General features: G+C 28.5%; 1 long non-coding RNA gene across 1 annotated transcript in view; it reads right to left on the reverse strand.

Moving 5' to 3' along the window:
* LOC109597618 (uncharacterized) overlaps positions 1-8,257 on the reverse strand; it is a 36,910-nt gene extending 28,653 nt beyond the window's left edge. The window contains exon 1 of the long non-coding RNA XR_002191436.2: positions 8,183-8,257. This is a non-coding gene — a long non-coding RNA (uncharacterized LOC109597618). The remainder of the gene's footprint in view (positions 1-8,182) is intronic.
* Between the last annotated feature and the right edge of the window lie 11,994 nt (positions 8,258-20,251).

Raw genomic sequence — 20,251 nt, forward strand, 5'->3', positions numbered from 1 at the left:
TACAGCACGTATTCGGTCCGATGTTGGGGTCGAAATTCGCTTGGCTCCGGCAAGGGAAAATGGCGTATATTTAATGTACGGAAAGTAATACTAATTTAAATTTCTCAGTGTAGATTTCAGATTTTAGTTCTGTTTAAGTTTAAGGAGCATATTGCCAGTGGCGCGCTGTTATCGTTTTCAACTTTTGAGTCGAGCTTTCAAATTAATTTTGCGTTGTTTGAATTACAATAAACCATACGAAATAATTAGTTTGTATTATTAATTAACTAAGTTTGGCGTAAAAGAGTTATTAAGTATACTTGGTTTTGCATTAATTTAATTGTCTACAGATACAGCTATTCGAAACGTTTACACGAAATGATTTTAAACATATATTCAACTATTTCAATCAATGTTAATTAGACGTGTCCACTTTTTAATTCAAAAACTATTCGTTGAAACTAATACGAAAACAGCTTTTAAGTTTTAAAAGTGTAATTTAAATTATTAAAGTTACTAAACTCATTTAATTTGCACACAAATATTCTAAACTATTTCTATATGTTTAAACTACATTTAAACTAATATTAATTAAACTATTTTTATTGTAAATAAGCTGTAGTTTTATTTTAAAAGTGTAGTTTCGTGTAATTAAATGTTAATTAATTTATTTAAACTAGTATAACATTCTTACACGAAGAGATTTTACACATTTCAGGAGATTTAAAGTTATGTCCATTTTAATGGAGTAGTTTCTTTTTAAAAAGTTAATGTATTTTAACTAGTAAAAAATTCTTACACACAAGGACTTACATTTAAACTATTTTTATTTAAATTTGTTAATAAATTGCCTTTTGTTTTTCATTTAAAAGAGTTAATAAATTTATTTAAACTGGTATAAAATTCTTACAAGTACAGATTTTCAGCATCAATTCAGGATATTTAAACTACATTTAAACTCATATTTATATAATTATTTATCATAATTTCTTCTTTTTAATGACATTTTATTGGTTTTAAAGCTGTAGTTTCATTGAAAACTATTAATAAGTTTATTTAAACTGGTATAAAATTCTTACAAGTACAGATTTTAAACAATTCAGAATATTTAAACTACATTTAAACTCATATTTATATAATTATTTATCAAAATTTCTCCTTTTTAATGACATTTTATTGGTTTTAAAGCTGTAGTTTTATTGAAAACTATTAATAAGTTTATTTGAACTAGTATAAAATTCTTACAAGCAAGGACATTAAACATTTCGGTATATTTTAACTACATTTAAACTATTATTTATTAATGTTTGTCTCTGTTAATAAGCTGCCGTTTAACTTTAAAGTAGTAATTTCAATTAAACGAGTTGATAAGTTTATTTAAACTGGAATAAAATTATTACAAGCAAATATTTTAAACATTTCAAGATATTTAAACTACATTTAAACTAACATTTATATAATTATTAATCGAAGTTTGGCCCTATTAATAAGATTTTATCGGTTTTAAAACTGTAGTTTCATTGAAAAAAGTTAATAAGTTTATTTAAACTAGTATAAAATTCTTACAAGCAAGATTTCAGTATATTTTAATTACATTTAAACTATTAATTATTGAAGTTTGTGCCTGTTAATAAGTTGTCTTTTGGTTTTAACACAGTAGTTTCATTTAAAAAATTAATAAGTTTATTTAAACTAGTATAAAAATCTTACAAGCAAAGATTTTAGTCTATTTCAATGTAATAAAAGTTTATTTATATGTTAAGTGTTAAAAAATTAAAGATAATAATTATAATTCTAAACATTTCTGAATATTTAATTACATTTAAAGCGATTTTATATTTTGCGTTAAAACAGTTGTAAAATGTCTGCAACAAAACGATAAAACACATTTTATTTAATCAGAACAAAAGTCTCTTTGTTCGGAACGGCTTCCGATCCCCAAGCAACGAACAGCCGCTGTTTTAAGGAGAGTTTTATGGGGCCGTAATTGGCATGAGCACGAAGGAAAATTAAACTACAGGAAAATAAGGGAAAATGTTTTATTACTTCGCGTTCGCCAAGTCGGTTATATGTTTGTACATTTAATTTGTGCAGATTTAATTGATATTTATATGCCGGGGATGGGGCTCGTATACTCAAGAAAATTTACTTCCGTCGACGACGAACGATAAAACCGTACGAGCCGCATTCGGAGAGCGTCGTTACGACTTATTTCATTATTTCGACGTCGTGTGCGGTTTTATAGAAGCGAATAAAACTTTATTGTCTTTGGTTTTAATGGTTTTTCATCCGAATATTGATATGATCGTTGCTACTAATTAATTCTAATTGGAAGTTTATATCTTTATATTTGTTGTTTGTAATTAATGTTATATATTTGTGGAAATCTCATGAAAAAATTGCCTTTTTGTGATCATTAAATATAAATATATTTTTCTTATTATGTTCTATTTGAGGATATCTGGTCAAATATTTACTTTAATAAGCTTCCAAAACTTTTAGTTGAAACATTTCAGTAAATTTAAAAGAAAAAATATAATAATTTCTTCCTCAATTTTTTTTAAAATTGTTCCATGAACTTTAGAAAATAAAAACGTTAATGTTTAAGATAGAAAACTTCTTTGGACATCTCTGTCAGAACATCCAAAGCTTTTATATGAAATAATTAGTTAAATTTAAAAGAAATCATTACTTCTCCAAACCTTTTAAAATTACCAAAGAACTTTAGAAAATGAAAACGTCAATGTTTAAAATAAAAAATTTCTTTTGACACCTTTGTTAAACTTCCAAATGAACATCCAAAGCTTTTATATGACACAACTGATCAAATTTAAAAGAAAAAATATGATCATTTCTTCATAAAACCTTTTAAAATTGATCAATGAGCTTTAGAAAATAAATACGTCAATGTCTAAGGTAGGAAGCTTCTTTGGACATATCTCTCAGAACTTTCAAAGCTTTTATATGAAATATCTGTTTAAATTTAAAAGACAAAATTGATAAGATTTGAGATAAAACTTCTTTGTAATATTTGTTAGACTTTTCAAAGCTTAAGCTTAATAACAATATAACAAACTGTAATAATTTATTTAAACTTGGGTCTCTACTTAGAAATTTATTTGTTGAAATTACACAATTGTGTATTCTAGAAACTGGAAGTTTAATAAATACAAATGGCGCGAATACGATCTTGTAAAAACAAGTAATTACAGTTTGATACGAACAGGAGACAAAGAAGGATGTCGAGGTGTGCGGGGGTTGGCTGTTGAAAATGAATGCGGACCTGAAACCACGTTCGCCATATCCAAACATAATTGTTCATAAATCAAGCCGGGGCCCGACAAAGAACTTATCCAAAGTCTGCGAACCCCCTCACACACAGAACCCACCCCACCGTTCGTTCGCGACTTATGACAGAAATTCTGAAATATATTCAACCACCCACCTCCCGACCGAATCTTATTAAAACTCACAAAACGTAAGTTGACGCGCCCCAACCCCGCATTCAGAATTTATGCCGTCTTGAGTTAAAAGTGGCCCTCTCCCCGGGGATAATTTGCTGCCCGGGGGGGGGGCCGTTCGGAAAGTCGTCCGGGATCGGAATCGTGGGCCTTGCGTTGTGCTGATTAAGGAATTCGAGGGTAGTCGGAACAATGCCCGGAATATTCTTATGTTATTCCGTTTGTTTGTTTAAGAATCGAGGGGGTGGTTTGTGAGGGGGTTTTTTGTATTAAAATATTTCAGTAACTGGCGCATTTGATCGAATCCAGATAAATCGTGCCAAGATTATCCCCGATCAAGGAGGCTAAATTGAAACACCCCATTAAAAAAAGCCCCCAAACCCCTCAACTTAAAATCGGATTCAAGCAAAGTCCGGGAGTGAGAATTTATCCATCTCCACGGTGCCATCGACCTGAAAATCTTCGCCTAATAATGGTGCGGGGGTTTTTGTGCCCCGTCGCAATGAAAAGAACACCCTCACGGAAACCTTCCTAATCTGTCCCCTCCCACCCTAGCCGGATACGCCACGTTTGGGACCTTATCGGAATATAAAACACAAAATGGACCCCTTAATGCTCGGCAAAAGTACGTGTTTTAATTTCTATTTTAGGACCGTCTAATTGTTTGCGCGGGCGTGATCGATACGGAAAAATCCGCATTTTTGGCCCGGCACCCCTAGCGTCGTCGTTTAAGTCGATTGTGTGATACCGTTTTAACCGAATTTCGGGCTGAAGACACACCAGCCGGGGAGCGTATCAGCGATTTCCTATAAGGATTCTAATATAAATTGATTACATTTTCAACCGCTCTTATGCGTAATCTTATTACTCATTAATTTTAATTTAATATCAGTCGAGTGTGCCGGGAATGGCGGGACGGGCGCCCGCGGATCCCGGGCGGTTTTCGAGTGCAGGAGTTTCGGGTGGAGGGCCGCCCTCGATCATTACGAACTTAATGCACGTCTTTAAATGGGGCGATTCGGGCCGGGACAATTCGTACATTTTGTCTGGTAATGAGCTTCGCTCGACGGATGCGAGGGAATTGTTTTCTTCGTATTGATCATTAGCTTAGTTTTTTTTTTGTTTTAAAGAATATTAACTAAACTAAATAGAACAATACGGTTTTAATTAATTAATCAAAATGAGATATGTAAATTTTCTAAATTTGTAATGATTAAAGTTATTAAAGGAAGTAAATTAATTTATAAAATTTATTTACTAGAGAAAAATATATTTATAAATTTATAAACTTTAAACATTTAAATTTTATTATTAAATTAACTGTTTATAAGGAACTATTTCGTTCCAATTTATTATTTTTGTGTAGTTTTTAAGAATTAAATTTAAATCATAATTTTCTTAGTTTATATTTTAAAAATTCATAAAATTTAAATGATAGTCATTTGTACAAATATTTTATTAAATTGTACACATTAGAAATTGTTTTAATATTATTTTTATTTTTAAATAAATTTTATTACATAATAAATTATTTCTTAAAATTGTAGATATTAAGAACATTGTTTCAAGAACTATTTTGTAAAAAATTTTAATAATATTTATTTGTATAAATATTGTATTAAATTGTACACAATAAAAACTGCTTTAATGAACACTTTTTATTTTGATTTATTTTAAGTTAATCTTTTAAAAAATATAATTATAAATTTATAAAAGGCAAAAATTTAAATTTTATTAACAATAAAGAACTATTTGGTCCTTAATTTATTTAATTTTTATTTAGTTTTTCAAAATTAAATTTAAATAATATTTTTTAATTTATATTTTAATAATTTAAATATATAAATATAAATAGTTTAAACAATATTTATTTGTATAAATACACTTTAAACATTGTTTTAATAAACTTCTTTTATTTTAACTAATTTATATTAATGTTTTTAGAAATAGAGAAAAATATATTTATAGACGTTAAAAATATAAATAAATTTTATAATTTAATAAATTATTTATTAAAATTGCAGATATTAATAACATTTTTATCTTTTAAAAAATAAATAAAAAATTAATTATAAATGTACAAAAATTAAAAATTTAAATTTTATTATTTAATAAATTATTTCTTACAATTGTAAATATTTAATAACTTTTTATGAAGAACTATGTTGGTTGTTTAAATTTACTTAATTCTTATAATGTTTTTCAAAATTAAATTTAAATCACAATTTTTTAAGTTTGTATTTTAAAAATTTGTAAAATTTAATAATATTTATTTGTGAACAACAAAAACTGTTTTAATAAACTTTTTATTTTAACTTATTTTATATTATCTTTTTTAGAATTAAAGAAAAATATATTTATAAATTTATACAAGTTAAAAATATAAATAAAATTTATTATTTAATAAATTATTTATTAAAATTGTAGATATTAATAACATTTTTATAAGGAATTATTTCGTCCTGAAGTTATTTAAGTTTTATAGACCTTTTTTTATATTAAATTTAAATCACAAATTTCTTAGTTTATATTTTAAAAATTTATAAAATTTAAATAATATTTATTTGTGCAAATAATCTATTAAATATAATAATAAAACGGTGTTAGTAAATTTCTTTTATTTTAATTTATTTTATATTAATCTTTTAAAAAATAAATAAAAAATTAATTATAAATGTACAAAAACTAAAAATTTAAATTTTATTATTTAATAAATTATTTCTTACAGTTGTAAATATTTAATAACTTTTTATGAAGAACTATGTTGGTTGTTTAAATTTACTTAATTCTTATAATGTTTTTCAAAATTAAATTTAAATCACAATTTTTTAAGTTTGTATTTTAAAAATTTGTAAAATTTAATAATATTTTTTTGTGAACAACAAAAACTGTTTTAGTAAACTTTTTATTTTAACTTATTTTATATTAATTTTTTTAGAAATAAAGAAAAATATATTTATAAATTTATACAAGTTAAAAATATAAATAAAATTTATTATTTAATAAATTATTTATTAAAATTGTAGATATTAATAACATTTTTATAAGGAATTATTTCGTCCTGAAGTTATTTAAGTTTTATAGAGCTTTTTTTAAATTAAATTTAAATCACAAATTTCTTAGTTTACATTTTAAAAATTTATAAAATTTAAATAATATTTATTTGTGCAAATAATCTATTAAATATAATAAAACGGTGTTAGTAAATTTCTTTTATTTTGATTTATTTTATATTAATCTTAAAAAATAAATAAAATTAATTATAAATGTACAAAAATTAAAAATTTAAATTTTATTATTTAATAAATTATTTCTTAAAGTAGTAAATATTAATAACTTTTTATGAAGAACAACTATGTTGTTTGTTTAAATTTACTTAATTCTTATAAAGTTTTTCAAAATTAAATTTAAATCACAATTTTTTTAAATTTGTATTTTAAAAATTTGAAAAATGTGAATGATATTTTAAAAAATAAATATAATAATAATTTAAAATAATAATAATTAATAATATAATTATAAATTTAAAAAATTTTTATAAAGGACTATTTCAACCTAAATTTATTAGTTTTTATACAGTTTTTTCAAAATTAAATATTAAAAACTATTTTAACTCTTTTTATTCTAATTTGTTTTAAAGCAATTTTAAAAAATTAAGAAAAATTTGTTTGTAAAAGGTTTATTTTTTATTAGTTTACATATATTTTTTAGAAATTTTAATATTTTTTTAATATACGAAATTTTATATAAATTTTTTAAATAAACAAATAAATGCTATTTATGTAGTTGTGTGTGTGTGTTCTAATTTATTTTATTTCATATACACTCACAAAATTAAATTTATATTTATTTATATTTTTGAATTGAATTTAATTCAATTTATTTCTATTACTTTAATAGTAAGCAGTAAAATTATCTTTGAACCTTAGGTTGGTGATTTCCAGCCCGTCTTTACGAACGGCACTGCTCCCAATTCGTTTTACGTACATTTAGTGGATAATTTATATTAGCGAACACCTTTCTGTGAAGAGAAAGGAGTTCATAATGTCAAAGGAAAGTTTCATTTTGAACAGTGGAAATATATAAGGATCTTAAAAGCGTGCTCCTTCGAGATTTATTGAGGTGGAAAACCATTTAAGTTTAAAGCGAACGCCTGCCTGTTTGTCAGACGAATATCATTTTCTCTAATTTCCACCGTCTTTCTTCCAAACAGCGGTGCGCTAACGGGCACGTTTATTAAAGGGTGAAAGGCTTTTTTAAACTTTTAATTTTAGGACGCCCACGTAAATGCGGGGAGGCGTAACCTGCGACCTGACAACGTGGAAAAATTACGACGAATTGGAGCCGAATTTCTCGGGGACCGGTCCCCCGTTTTCAGTTTGCGCCACTGTCACCGGCATCTGCCGCTGAAATATGGCCGGAAAATTTTCTGTGTGATTTATGTCCGGAGCAAGGTGAAGAAGTTTCAAGAAATTGCCTATTTTACTTGTAACTTGTCGTCTGGGTTGCATACTGATAACGGATTAAAAGTGGTGCCATCTCTGGCCTGCCGTTCGTTGTTTTTACACGTTTTCCCGCTTGATTGCGTTCATTACTTTGTTGGTTAATTACGAAACGCGTCATAAACGTCGCAACACGCTGCGAACGACATAAACTGCACGACGCACTAATCGAATGTGTTCGACTAATAAGTAATTTCAAATGCCACCGTTCCAAGCTGAACTTATCTTTAAAGTACTTACCGAAATTATCTTAACATGAAAATTAAAATAACCGAAACTGTCTCGATATACTTGTGATTCGGATGTGATGTTAACACTGCGATACGTAAAAACGGACTGACCATAAAATAATTCGGCCGCCGTACAAAATACCTTGTGCCGAAACTCGAAAATCAGGTTGTCACTGACCAGTGGCAATTGTTAAAAAATGCCCCGGGTCCGTCTTGACGATCGCATTGTGTACGTACCGGGATTGGGGCTGCGTTTTTCCCTTAACGAAACTGACCCCCTCGACGTCCGACGAAACGACGAAACAGGTTTTGGCCGGTGACCAGTGTTTTTTTAAGCCGTGTGAACTGGACGATCGGATTCCTTTGCTCCACTCACCATGATGCCCGGTTTGAATTAGGGTTGGAGGGTTTTTGGGTGTTTTGGGTTTTTTTACAATGGGAACACAGTGGGACTGTCGTGGATTGTGTCTGTGTAAAAGGAAATGATACTATTTTGTTTGTTTGTAAAAGATATTTCAAAATAAATTAATTCAAGGATTTAAAATTTGAATATTTTTAAACTGTTTTAATTTTTGGAAAGGGAAGAAGTCTAGATGACAAAGTACCTGTTTCTGGATATTTGCCTTCAACTCTTCATTTTGTCAACGACTCGAAGCAAAGTACTTCTGAACTAGTTTAATATAAAATTAATGAAAAAATGTAAAGAAAAAGAAAGTCCTTACTAATTACTGAAAATATTGAAACTATCAAGACTATTGATTCAATTGATACTATTGATACTATTGATACCATTGATACTATTGATACTATTGATACTATTGATACCATTGATACTATTGATACTATTGATTCTATTGATACTATTGATACTATTGATACTATTGATACTATTGATACTATTGATACTATTGATACTATTGATACTATTGATACTATTGATACTACTGATACTTTTGATGCTGTTGATACTATTGATATTATTGATACTTTTGATACTATTGATACTGTTGATACTATTGATACTATTGATACTATTGATACTACTTATATTATTGAGAAGAATAAGAAGTGAAGGAGTCTAGATGACAAAGTACCTGTTTCTAGAAATTTCAACTCTTCATTTTGTCAACGATTCTTTTGTAAGCAAAGTACTTCTGAACTAGTTTAATATAAAATTAATGAAAAACTGAAAAGAAAAAGAAAGTCCTTACTAATTATTGAAAATATTGAAACTATCAAGGCTATTGATCCCATTGATACTATTGATACTGTAGATACTATGGATACTGTTGATACTATTGATATTATTATTGCTATTGATACTATTGATACTATTGATATTATGGATACTATTGATACTATTGATACTATTGATACTATTGATACTATTGATACTATTGATACTATTGATACTATTGATACTATTGATACTATTGATACTATTGATACTATTGATACTATTGATATTATTGATACTATTGATACTATTGATACTATTGATACTATTGATACTATTGATACTATTGATACTATTGATACTATTGATACTATTGATACTATTGATACTATTGATACTATTGATACTATTGATACTATTGATACTATTGATACTTTTGATACTTTTGATACTTTTGATACTTTTGATACTTTTGATACTATTGGTACTGTTGATACTGTACTGTTATTGAGAAGAATAAGAAGTGAAGGGGTTTAGATGACAAAGTACGTGTTTCTAGATATTTGCCTTCAACTCTTCATTTTGTCAACGTCTCTTTTGTAAGCAAAGTACTTCTGAACTAGTTTAATGTATAATTGATGAAAAAATGAAAAGAAGAAGAAAGTCCTTACTAATTACTGAAAATATTGAAACTATCAAGACTATTGATCCAATTGATACTATTGACATTGTAGATACTATTGATACTGTTGATACTTTTGATACTATTGATACTATTAATGCTATAGATACTATTGATACTATTGATGCTATTGATACTATTGATACTATTGATACTATTGATACTTTTGATACTATTGATACTATTGATACTATTGATACTATTGATACTATTGATACTATTGATACTATTGATACTATTGATACTATTGATACTATTGATACTATTGATACTATTGATACTATTGATACTATTGATACTATTGATACTATTGATACTTTTGATACTATTGGTACTGTTGATACTGTTGATATTATTGAGAGAACTGATATTATTGACACTATGGATACTTTTATTAATATTGATACAGTTGATACGGTTCTATTTATTTCATTTTATAAAGATCTATTTCTGCCCCATCATTGATGGTAATTCTAGATTTACGTTACTATCCTTTTTGTCAACGACTCTTTTGTAAACAGTTTAATAATTCTACCTTGAAATCAAAAAGGAAACATCCCTTCAGGTTCTTCACTGACCTTTCCCCGTGCGGATCGTGTGAATTTTTCCAGACAAACAGGTTTACTGGCTGACCATCGCAATGTCAATCTGACCCCTCCGACAATTGACCGCGAAGCTTGACGGACCGGTTGTCGAAGGCAAAGAAGGGTTCTTCCGATTATTGCGAATTGAAATCGAATATTTTTCGTTTCGGAAGATGCACAAACGACGTATTGAATGGGTGAATGGGAAGCCACTTGAATTACGACCAGAACTGTGGTGGATGTAAAACGGGGTTGTTGCCGGGCCGTGATCCATTTCGCGTCCATAAAATTTTGATGTGCCACGAGCAATTACGAAATACGTGACGGTATAAGTTAAACGACCTGGCGGACGTCAGGTGGCATCAAACCGTCGGGGGGCTGAAGACGTTCCCAAGTCCGGGGGTGACCGCGTTTATACCTGTAAACCCCAACATAACAGGTTATGATCTATTAATTTGGCCGACGTTTATGTTTTGTGGATGGGGTCACACCTCGCGCCGCGGAGTATCGAATTAAGCTTTTCCTTTTTGGTTTTCTCGGAACGGTTCGTCTTAAGTTTCGCCAACGTCGACGAGAGCGAGCTATCAATTTGCAATCAGCGTCTCTCCGTTTCCCAGATAACGATATGTAAATTTTTGGCGGTTGTTTCGTATTCAGTCCCTGTATAATTATTGCATTATAATAATAAAATGGCGCCCGCTCCTCAACAACAAGATAACGAAAGGCTGCGTCTCACAGTGTGACTTGGATGTTTCCGAGGGGGGTGGGAGGAGGTCGGGCACGACGTGGGGGGAGACGTGCAGCATCCACGGCAAGCCAGAATTGTATTAGAATTTACTGAAGTAAATTTCTCAAAGAGCGACGTGCCCTGTTTTGCAAAGTAAGTATAAACGACATTAAGAAGTTGGCAATTAGTTTGGTGTGTTGCCGCCAGGAGCGCTCTCCTTGGAAAGCTTCATTTGCATATCTAATATCGCACTGTTATATAATATAAATGAAACTGCAAGGCTCGGGCCCTCCGTTCCGAGGAGATGCGACGACGATACAAAATGTTACGACCCATTCGTAAATGGAATTTCCTCGGCTGGGAGAGAAGAATTTCGTTTTTGGAGGCAGGTAAAATCAGTTCGTCGGTCTTGCAAGGGTGGCACACGGTAAGAGTCGCCGTCCCCTGCGATTTTTGTCATTGTGGCGACCCTCCGCGACCTTTGACCAGTGTCCAGATGGACGTGCTTTGAAGGAACGAGTTCTGTTTGGGCCCAGCTTGAAAATAACAAGGCCCCCATTAATAAGCCTCCTCGCTGCGCATTCAATTATCGACCATTGTTAATGGGCATTTTTTGGACAGCATCTAACTAAACGTAACAGCTCCCAATCCAATTCCGGGCAAACAATCGAGGCGACAAAAGTGTTGCGGTGTTGGCCGCCTCAACGTGTCCAGTAATTAATGGGAAAGTAAAACAACTGGGCGAATTTAACATATTCCGAAAACGCTTTTAAGTACACCGTGCACGGAGGGTGTAATTGCATAGAGACGCTCAGCCGGAGAAATTTCCACATTTATAGAAAATAAAACCCGGCAGGCGGCGGCGGCGGCGGCGGAGGTAGGTGTCTGTGTTACAATTCGAATTACAAAGTTGCCGCCGAATGAATCAAACTTTGAACGTGTGTATATTTTGCGGGGAACTTTCGTCATTAGCTCGGATACAATTAGCGCCGGCAGCCCGGGCCTTCGCTTCCTAAGGCTTCGTGGGTGGGTTTCTTAATTTGCTGGCGGCGTTGCGGGGCTACGTCCCCGTTACTTCTCGGGCATTGTTGTGTTGGGGGACGTCAGTCACTGCGAGCTGACGGAAGAAACCGAAAAAGTGCCCCGGTGATTATCGACGGAGCGACAAAAGATGCCCCGGTCCGGTGTGCAGAAAGCAAGGCATCCTGCTGGAAGGCAACGCGCCGCTCCTCTTCTCCTTATCCCCACCAACCGTCTAACGGTTGCCCGCCGCGACGCGGCGCGAAATTAAGAAACGCCTAGGAAATATAAGAGAAATATAGCGGCGTTTTATATGAGAAAATCATTCATTTTTGACCTGCGCAGGAGACAATTACTCAAAGAAATCGGTCCTCGCATACTGCGCCTTGGCGATGGCAGCACCACCGCTGACGCCGCCGCCGCCGCCCCCCCTTCGGCCCGCCAGTTCCTTTTATCCCGTGCCCGGAGAAAATGGGGGAGTTATTATTTTAGGCCCGCGGGGGGATTAGGAGGGACGTTGCGGAGGGATTTTGATAAGTCGGGACCCGTTTTCTCCGAGGGATTCCTCGCTCTGCGGACCGGAGGTCGAATAACCGATTCCACGATCTGTGGTGGCTCTCTCTCTCTTTTTACTTATTTAGTTCGTTCCATTACGTGGAGCAGAAGATGGACTACTTTTATTAATATTAACTGGGTTTTTGTTAATTTTCTCGTTTAACTTTTGCCAACAATGTACTGAAAGTTTTTTTTTGTTTTTCTTAATTTTTTCTTATGGGAAAGACTTTTTAAAAATTGTTCTTGAAGTGTTAATAAATAGTTTTGAATTATTCATGTACTAAAGGAAAACAAAACATTTTTAAATAATTAGTCATAATCTACATTATTTTATATGATTTATTTATTACCTTATAATTTAAAAAAATAGTAACTTTAACCAACGATTTACAGTGAAGTCATTTTTTAAATTGTTTCATATTTTATCTCATTTTAAATCTGTAGTTTGAATAATTAGACATAAATCTTCACTATTTTATATTATTTATTAACTCAAAATTTGAAAATAATAAACTTTAACCAACGAACTTCAATGATTAATAATTTAGAATTATCAAATTTTAATGTTTTTTTTCTTTAGAAAGACAAATTTTTGAAATGTCTTTCATGTTGTAAAAAACGCTTTTGAAAATTTTATCTCATTATAAATCAGTAGTTTGAATTATTACTATATTGAATAAATGAAGAAGAATATATATAATTATCAAATTTCTAAAAATTGTACGTAAAAATAAAAAATAGCAGTATCCAAATGTCATTTATAATAATTAGATACAATCTACATTATTTTATAAGATATATTAACTCAAAATTGAAAAATAATAAACTTTGTCCATTAATCTTTAATGACTAAAAGATAAAAATTATCAATTTTTAATGTTTTCTTAGAAAAACGAATTTTAGAAGTGTCTTTTATAAGGTAAATAATACTTTTAAATGTTTTATCTCATTATAAATCAGTAGTTTTAATTATTACTATATTAAATAAATGAAGAAGAATATATAATTATCAAATTTCCAAAACTTTTACGTAAAAATAAAAAATAGCAGTATCCAAATGTCATAAAAACACATTCAATATGTATTTGAATAATTAGATACAATCTATTTTATTTTATAAGATTTATTGACTCAAAATTGAAATATAATAAACTTTGACCAATGATCTTTAATGTCTAAAAGATTAGAATTATCAATTTTTAATGTTTTCTTAGAAAAACGAATTTTAGAAGTGTCTTTCATAAGGTAAAAAATACGTTTAAAAGTTTTATCTCATTATAAATCAATAGTTTGAATTATTACTATATTAAATAAATGAAGAAGAATATATAATTATCAAATTTCTAAAAATTTTACGTAAAAATAAAAAATAGCAGTATCCAAATGTCATAAAAACACATTCAAAATGTATTTGAATAATTAGATATAATCTACATTATTTTATAAGATTTATTAACTCAAAATTGAAAAATAATAAACATTGACCAATGATCTTTAATGACTAAAAGAATAAAATTATCAATTTTTAATCTCATTATAAATCAATAATTTGAATTATTACTATATTAAATAAATGAAGAACATCCTCCAAATATCATAAAAAACATTCAAAATATATTTGTGTAATTAGATGCAATGTACATTATTTTGTATGATTTATAAAAATATTAAACTTTAATCAATGATTCTCAATGATTAAAAAGTTAAAATTAACAATTTTTAATGTTTTCTTAGAAATACGAATTTTTGAAGTGTCTTTCATATAGTAAAAAAATACTTTTGTCTCATTATAATTAACAAACTTTTAAAAATTAAATACAATCTACATTATTTTATATGATTTTTAGTGTCTCAGAATTTAAAAAATAGTAAACTTTAACCAATGATCTTCAATGATTAAAATATTAAAATGATCAATTTTTAATGTTTCTTAGAAAGGCGAATTTTTGAAGTGTCTTACATATAGTAAAAAAACTTTGTTTCTTTATAAATCAGTAATTTGACTTATTTTTATATTAAATAAATGAAGAAAATAATATATAATCAAATTTCTAAAAATAGTACGTAAAACTAAAAAATAGCACTCTCCACATATCATAAAAACACATTTATAATATATTTAAATAATTAAATACAATCTACATTATTTTATATCATTTAGTAACTCAGAATTTAAAAAATAGTAAACTTTAACGAACGATTTTCAGTGATTAAAAGGTTAATATGATCATTTTTTAATGTTTTCTTAGAGAGGCGAATTTTGAAGTCTCTTTCATATTGTAAAAAATACTTTTGAAAGTATTATCTCATTATAAATCAGTAGTTTGAATTATTACCATAATAAATAAAATAAAAAAAATAATGGGTAATTATAAAATTTTCAAAAATAGTACAGTAAAGAGTATTTTTAATAATGTAAGAAAACGCTTTTGAATGAATGAATCAGTATTTTAAATTATAGATAAATTAAAGAAAAGAATAAATACTGAATAAAAATAAGAAGTTTTTTAATAATTTGAGTGAAATCAACATAGTTTCATGTCCCGAAGGATTGATTGATTTTTCCTCTCATCAATTATGATGAATGTTCGCATCCCCCAGCAAGTTTCCGGGGACTGGTTGTCACAACTCACTCCGTAACTTAACTCATTGTCATCTTCGTGATCAAATGAGGCGGGAGCCTGAGCGGGAGACGCCGTCCCCGAATTAAAATTCGAAACGACTAATCAAGAACTTTCCGATTGCGACGACGCCATCTTGGGAGTTTTCTCTGCGGGCGTCGAACAAAACCACCCCACGACTGAACTTTGTCGATTCGCGTTTCGGTTTGGTTCGATTCGAATTCGTTCGGTTTGGGAGTCGAGGAAATGTTTCGGCTTTGAAAAATTTTACATGTGTGTATCCGTCTGAACCGGACACAAAGGCACGGAAAAACACAATGGGGATGAATTGAAGTAAATTCGTATCGGAATAATCAAAACACGATCTACGTGCAACTGTCCGCCGATGGACGGTTGTCCGGCGAGGAAAAAAAAACCAGTTTCGACGTTTCGATCGAAAGGGGTGGAAAACACGCGTCCCGCTTTTCAAGACGGCCGCGTCCTGTCGGGGTCATCTTCGTACCGAGGTCATGGGAACACGGACCAGTTTTTGGTGGTCAGTGTTACGCAATGGGAACAAAAATCGGGGAACAAGGACACGAAATTATGTTAATGTTCGATGGACGAGCTGGTTTTGAACAGGATATGATAACAATGTTGCCAGACAGTTGTCCTTAAATAAGCTTATTACCATTGTAAATTTTACCCTAAAGCTGAAATAAAAAGGTTAAAAATATTATTGACACAGCCCTAATTTACCTAAATCTCAAGAAAAGTTAAATTGACAACATACGTATTCTTCATACCTCCATAATTTACAGAAATTTAAAAAAATATATAAAAATAAAAAAATATATTGGTTATTTAAAGAAATTTTGTGTTTAAAATATTCTTTACATAACACTAGTTTATCTAAATCTTTAAAAAATGTAAATTTAATATCACTTTACATAACTTTAAATTATAGAAAATATTAAATTTATTTTAAAAATATTTTTCAGGAAACTTTAGTTCACCTAAATTTTTAAAAATATTAATTTTATATTTAAAATATTCTTTAAAGAACTTTGGTTTATCGAAATTTAAAAAAATATATTAAATTTATGTTTAAAATACTCTTTATAAAATTTCTGTTTACTTTAAATCTTTAAAAATTGTAAAATTTATGTTTAAAATTTACTTTATATATCTTTAATTTACAGAAATCCTTAAAAAAATATGAAATTTGTATAAAAAATATTCTTTAGGGAACTTTAGCTTACCTATATTTTTAAAAAATATTAAATTTATGTTTAAAATATTTTTTAGAGAGCTTTAGTTTATCTAAATCTTTAAAAAAATATTAAATTTATGTCTACAGTATTCTTTAGTTTATATTTAAAAATTATAAAATTTATATTTAACATTTACTTTATATATCTTTAATTTACAGAAATATGAAATTTGTATAAAAAATATTTCTCAGGGAACTCTAGTTTACCAAAATTTTTAAAAATTGAAAAATTAATGTTTAAAAATTTACTTTATACAACATTAAATTATAGGAGTCCCTAAAAATATTAAATTTATTTTAAAAATATTCTTATAGGGACTTTAATTCGCCTAAATATTAATTTTATGTTTAAAATATTCTTTAGAGAACTTTAGTTTATAGAAATCTTAAATTTATGTTTAATTATTCATTAGAGAGCTTTAGTTTATTTTAAATCTTTAAAACTTGTGTAATTTGTTTAAAATTTAATTACATATCTTTACAGAAATGCTTAAAAATATGAAATTTGTGTTTAAAATATTCTTTAGAGAACTAAATCTTTAAAAATTGTAAAATTTATGTTTAAAAATTTACTTTACATAACGTTAAATTATAGAAGTCTTTAAAAATATTAAATTTATTTTAAAAATATTCTTTAGATAACTTTAGTTTACTTTAAATTTTAAAAAATATATATATTATTTATTTTTAGATATCTTTAAAAAATATGAAATTTATTTAAAAAATATTCCTCAGGGAACTTTAGTTTACCTATATTTTTTAAAAATATATAAAATTTGTATATAAAATATTCTTTAAAGAACTCTAGTTTACCTAAATCTTTAAAAATTCTAAATTAATGTTTAAAAATTTACTTTATATAATTTTAAATTATAGAAGTCCCTGAAAATATTAAATTTATTTTAAAAATATTCGTAAGGGAATTTTAATCCACCTAAATATTTTAAAAATATTAATTTTATGTTTAAAATATTCTTTAGAGAACTTATGAAAATCTTTAAAAGATTATTAAATTTATTTTAAAGTATTCTTTAGAAAACTAGTTTATTTTATATCTTTAAATATTGTATAATTTGTGTTTAAAATTTCTTTACAGAAATCCTTATGAAACCTTTTAAAAATATTAAATTTATGTTCAAAATATTCTTTAGATGGGTTTAATTTACTTTAAATTTTAAAAAATTGTATAATTTATGTTTAAAATTTGCTTTATATATATATTTAGTTTACAGATATCCTTAAAAAATATGAAATTTATTTAAAAAATATTCCTCGGGGAACTTTAGTAGACCTAAATTGTAAAATTGATATTTAAAAATTTATTTTACATAACCGTTAATTCGCCTAAATCTTTCAAAAATATTAAATTTATGTTTAAAGTATTCTTTACGAAACTTTGATTTACTTTATATCTTTAAAAATTGTAAAATTTAAGTTAAATTTACTTTATATATCTTTAATTTATAGAAATTCTTAAAATTATATTAAATAAATATATGAAGAATACTTCAGGAAACTTTAGTTTACTTAAATCTTTAAAAATAGTAAAATGTATGTATAAAAATATACTTGACATAACTTTAATTTACAGAAGTCCTTAAAACTTTAAGAAACATGTAAAAAATATTCCTTACAGAAATAAAGTAGTATAAATTATTTTTTCATTGTTCGTTTTATTTAAATCATCTAAAAATAAACAATTAAATTAATTTTGAGATACTTTATTCGTTATCATTTTTGTTATTTTCCAGTGATCTTAATAACGAACTTATAAGATTATTGCTGCAGAAAATAATTACTTTGATCACCAACACGTCTTCATTAATACCCAGACACAGTAAAAACCCCGATCCGTAATTGCAATTTACCATCAAAGCGCCAAAACACCTTCTTATTTCGTTTAAAATCAATTAATCCACCTTCGCTTGTAATTACATTGTCAACTCAAGTTAAAATGCGTACGACAACTTAGTTTCGTACGGAATGTGTACCCGCCTAAATTGCGAACGCGAACCATTTAATTCGTTCATCAGTCTCGAAATGGTAGAACTCCATTCGTCGCATCGTTTTGGCCAGCCCTGTACGTGAAGTGTGCCGTTTGCATAAAAAACCGGGGGGCACCCTTCGAGGGTGGTGAAAAAAATTAATCGGGAGGGGAGTGAGGCACGCGACCCGGGCAGGTGGATGCAGCGAGGAAGGGAACCCTCTGAGTGGATGAACGGGTGAGGGTCTGGCTATTGGGTGGCAGATGGCGCTCTTATGAAATTTGTTGGGGTTTGGCCTGTGTTAGGTAGATGGCGACGTTAGTTTTAAGAAAAATTTAAGATTTGGGGATGTTTTTATGGACAAATTGTTTGAAATTGATGAATTTATTAAAAAATATATATAATATGTAATTAATAATATTTAAATATGCTTTTTTATCTTTAAATTGTAATATTTTATTAATAATTATACGTTTATTGTCTTTGTGATAGAATAAAATATTTTTTTTATTAATTCTGGTTAAATATATTCAAAGAATTTCATATTGGGTTTATTTACTAATATTTAATCAATATATAATTATCATATATTTTAATGATATGAATTGCACCAACAAAACAAAAGGTTGAGCCACCCTTAATTCTTTAAATTGCACTCACCGGTGCAATGTTGTCAAGTTTTTTAATATTTTCCTTATTAAAACCAAATGATTGTATATATTTAATTTACTTTTTATTGAATTTTATTGTTTTAATTTACGCACTAAATGGTATGAATTAAAACTTTAGAATATGAAGTTCTCGCAGCTTTAGAAAAAATTGCCAAGTACAAAACTGCAGTTCCAATAACCGTGGTTATTTAATAAAATACTCGTGGGTGCGATACAATAAAAACCAGCAGTTAAAATTGTTTTAGTTCGGGAGTTTTGCTTATTACATTTCCCTTAGTAGATTCCATAAAATGGGCAAACTTTGTAAATTAAAACTCGCCGTTGTAATTTCAGGCGGAGCACTTTTTGCACCTTTTTCCGCTTCACGAGAACGAAGACCGGCGCGACGTTCCATCGCAAACCGCGTTGTCGTGTTTTTGGTGTTTCCTTGGTGGTTTCCATTGATTTTACTTTATAAATTGTGAAATGACGCTTTAGGGCTTATTACTTTAGTTGTTGACAGGATGAAGTGTTAAAAATTGTTGAGGGTAAATAATTTTCCGAGTAATTAACTGTTGACTAAAGTGGAATGACTCTCAGAATTCATATCGCACTTTTTCCACAGTTTGTTTTCGTATATTTTTCACTTTGTTTAGGTCTGGGCATATTGTGTACGTGTATCCTGTGCACATATTATCTGAACGCCCGAAAAAACTTACCAGTTTGTTTATTTTTATGCTGTGTACTTTATGAAATGTGGAATTTTAACGTTTAATTATTAAAGCTTAGTTTTATATTTTGTGTGGCTCAAATTTGTTCATTTTAC

This window comes from Aethina tumida, chromosome 6 (genome assembly GCF_024364675.1).
Source record: "Aethina tumida isolate Nest 87 chromosome 6, icAetTumi1.1, whole genome shotgun sequence".
Lineage (NCBI taxonomy): Eukaryota > Metazoa > Arthropoda > Insecta > Coleoptera > Nitidulidae > Aethina > Aethina tumida.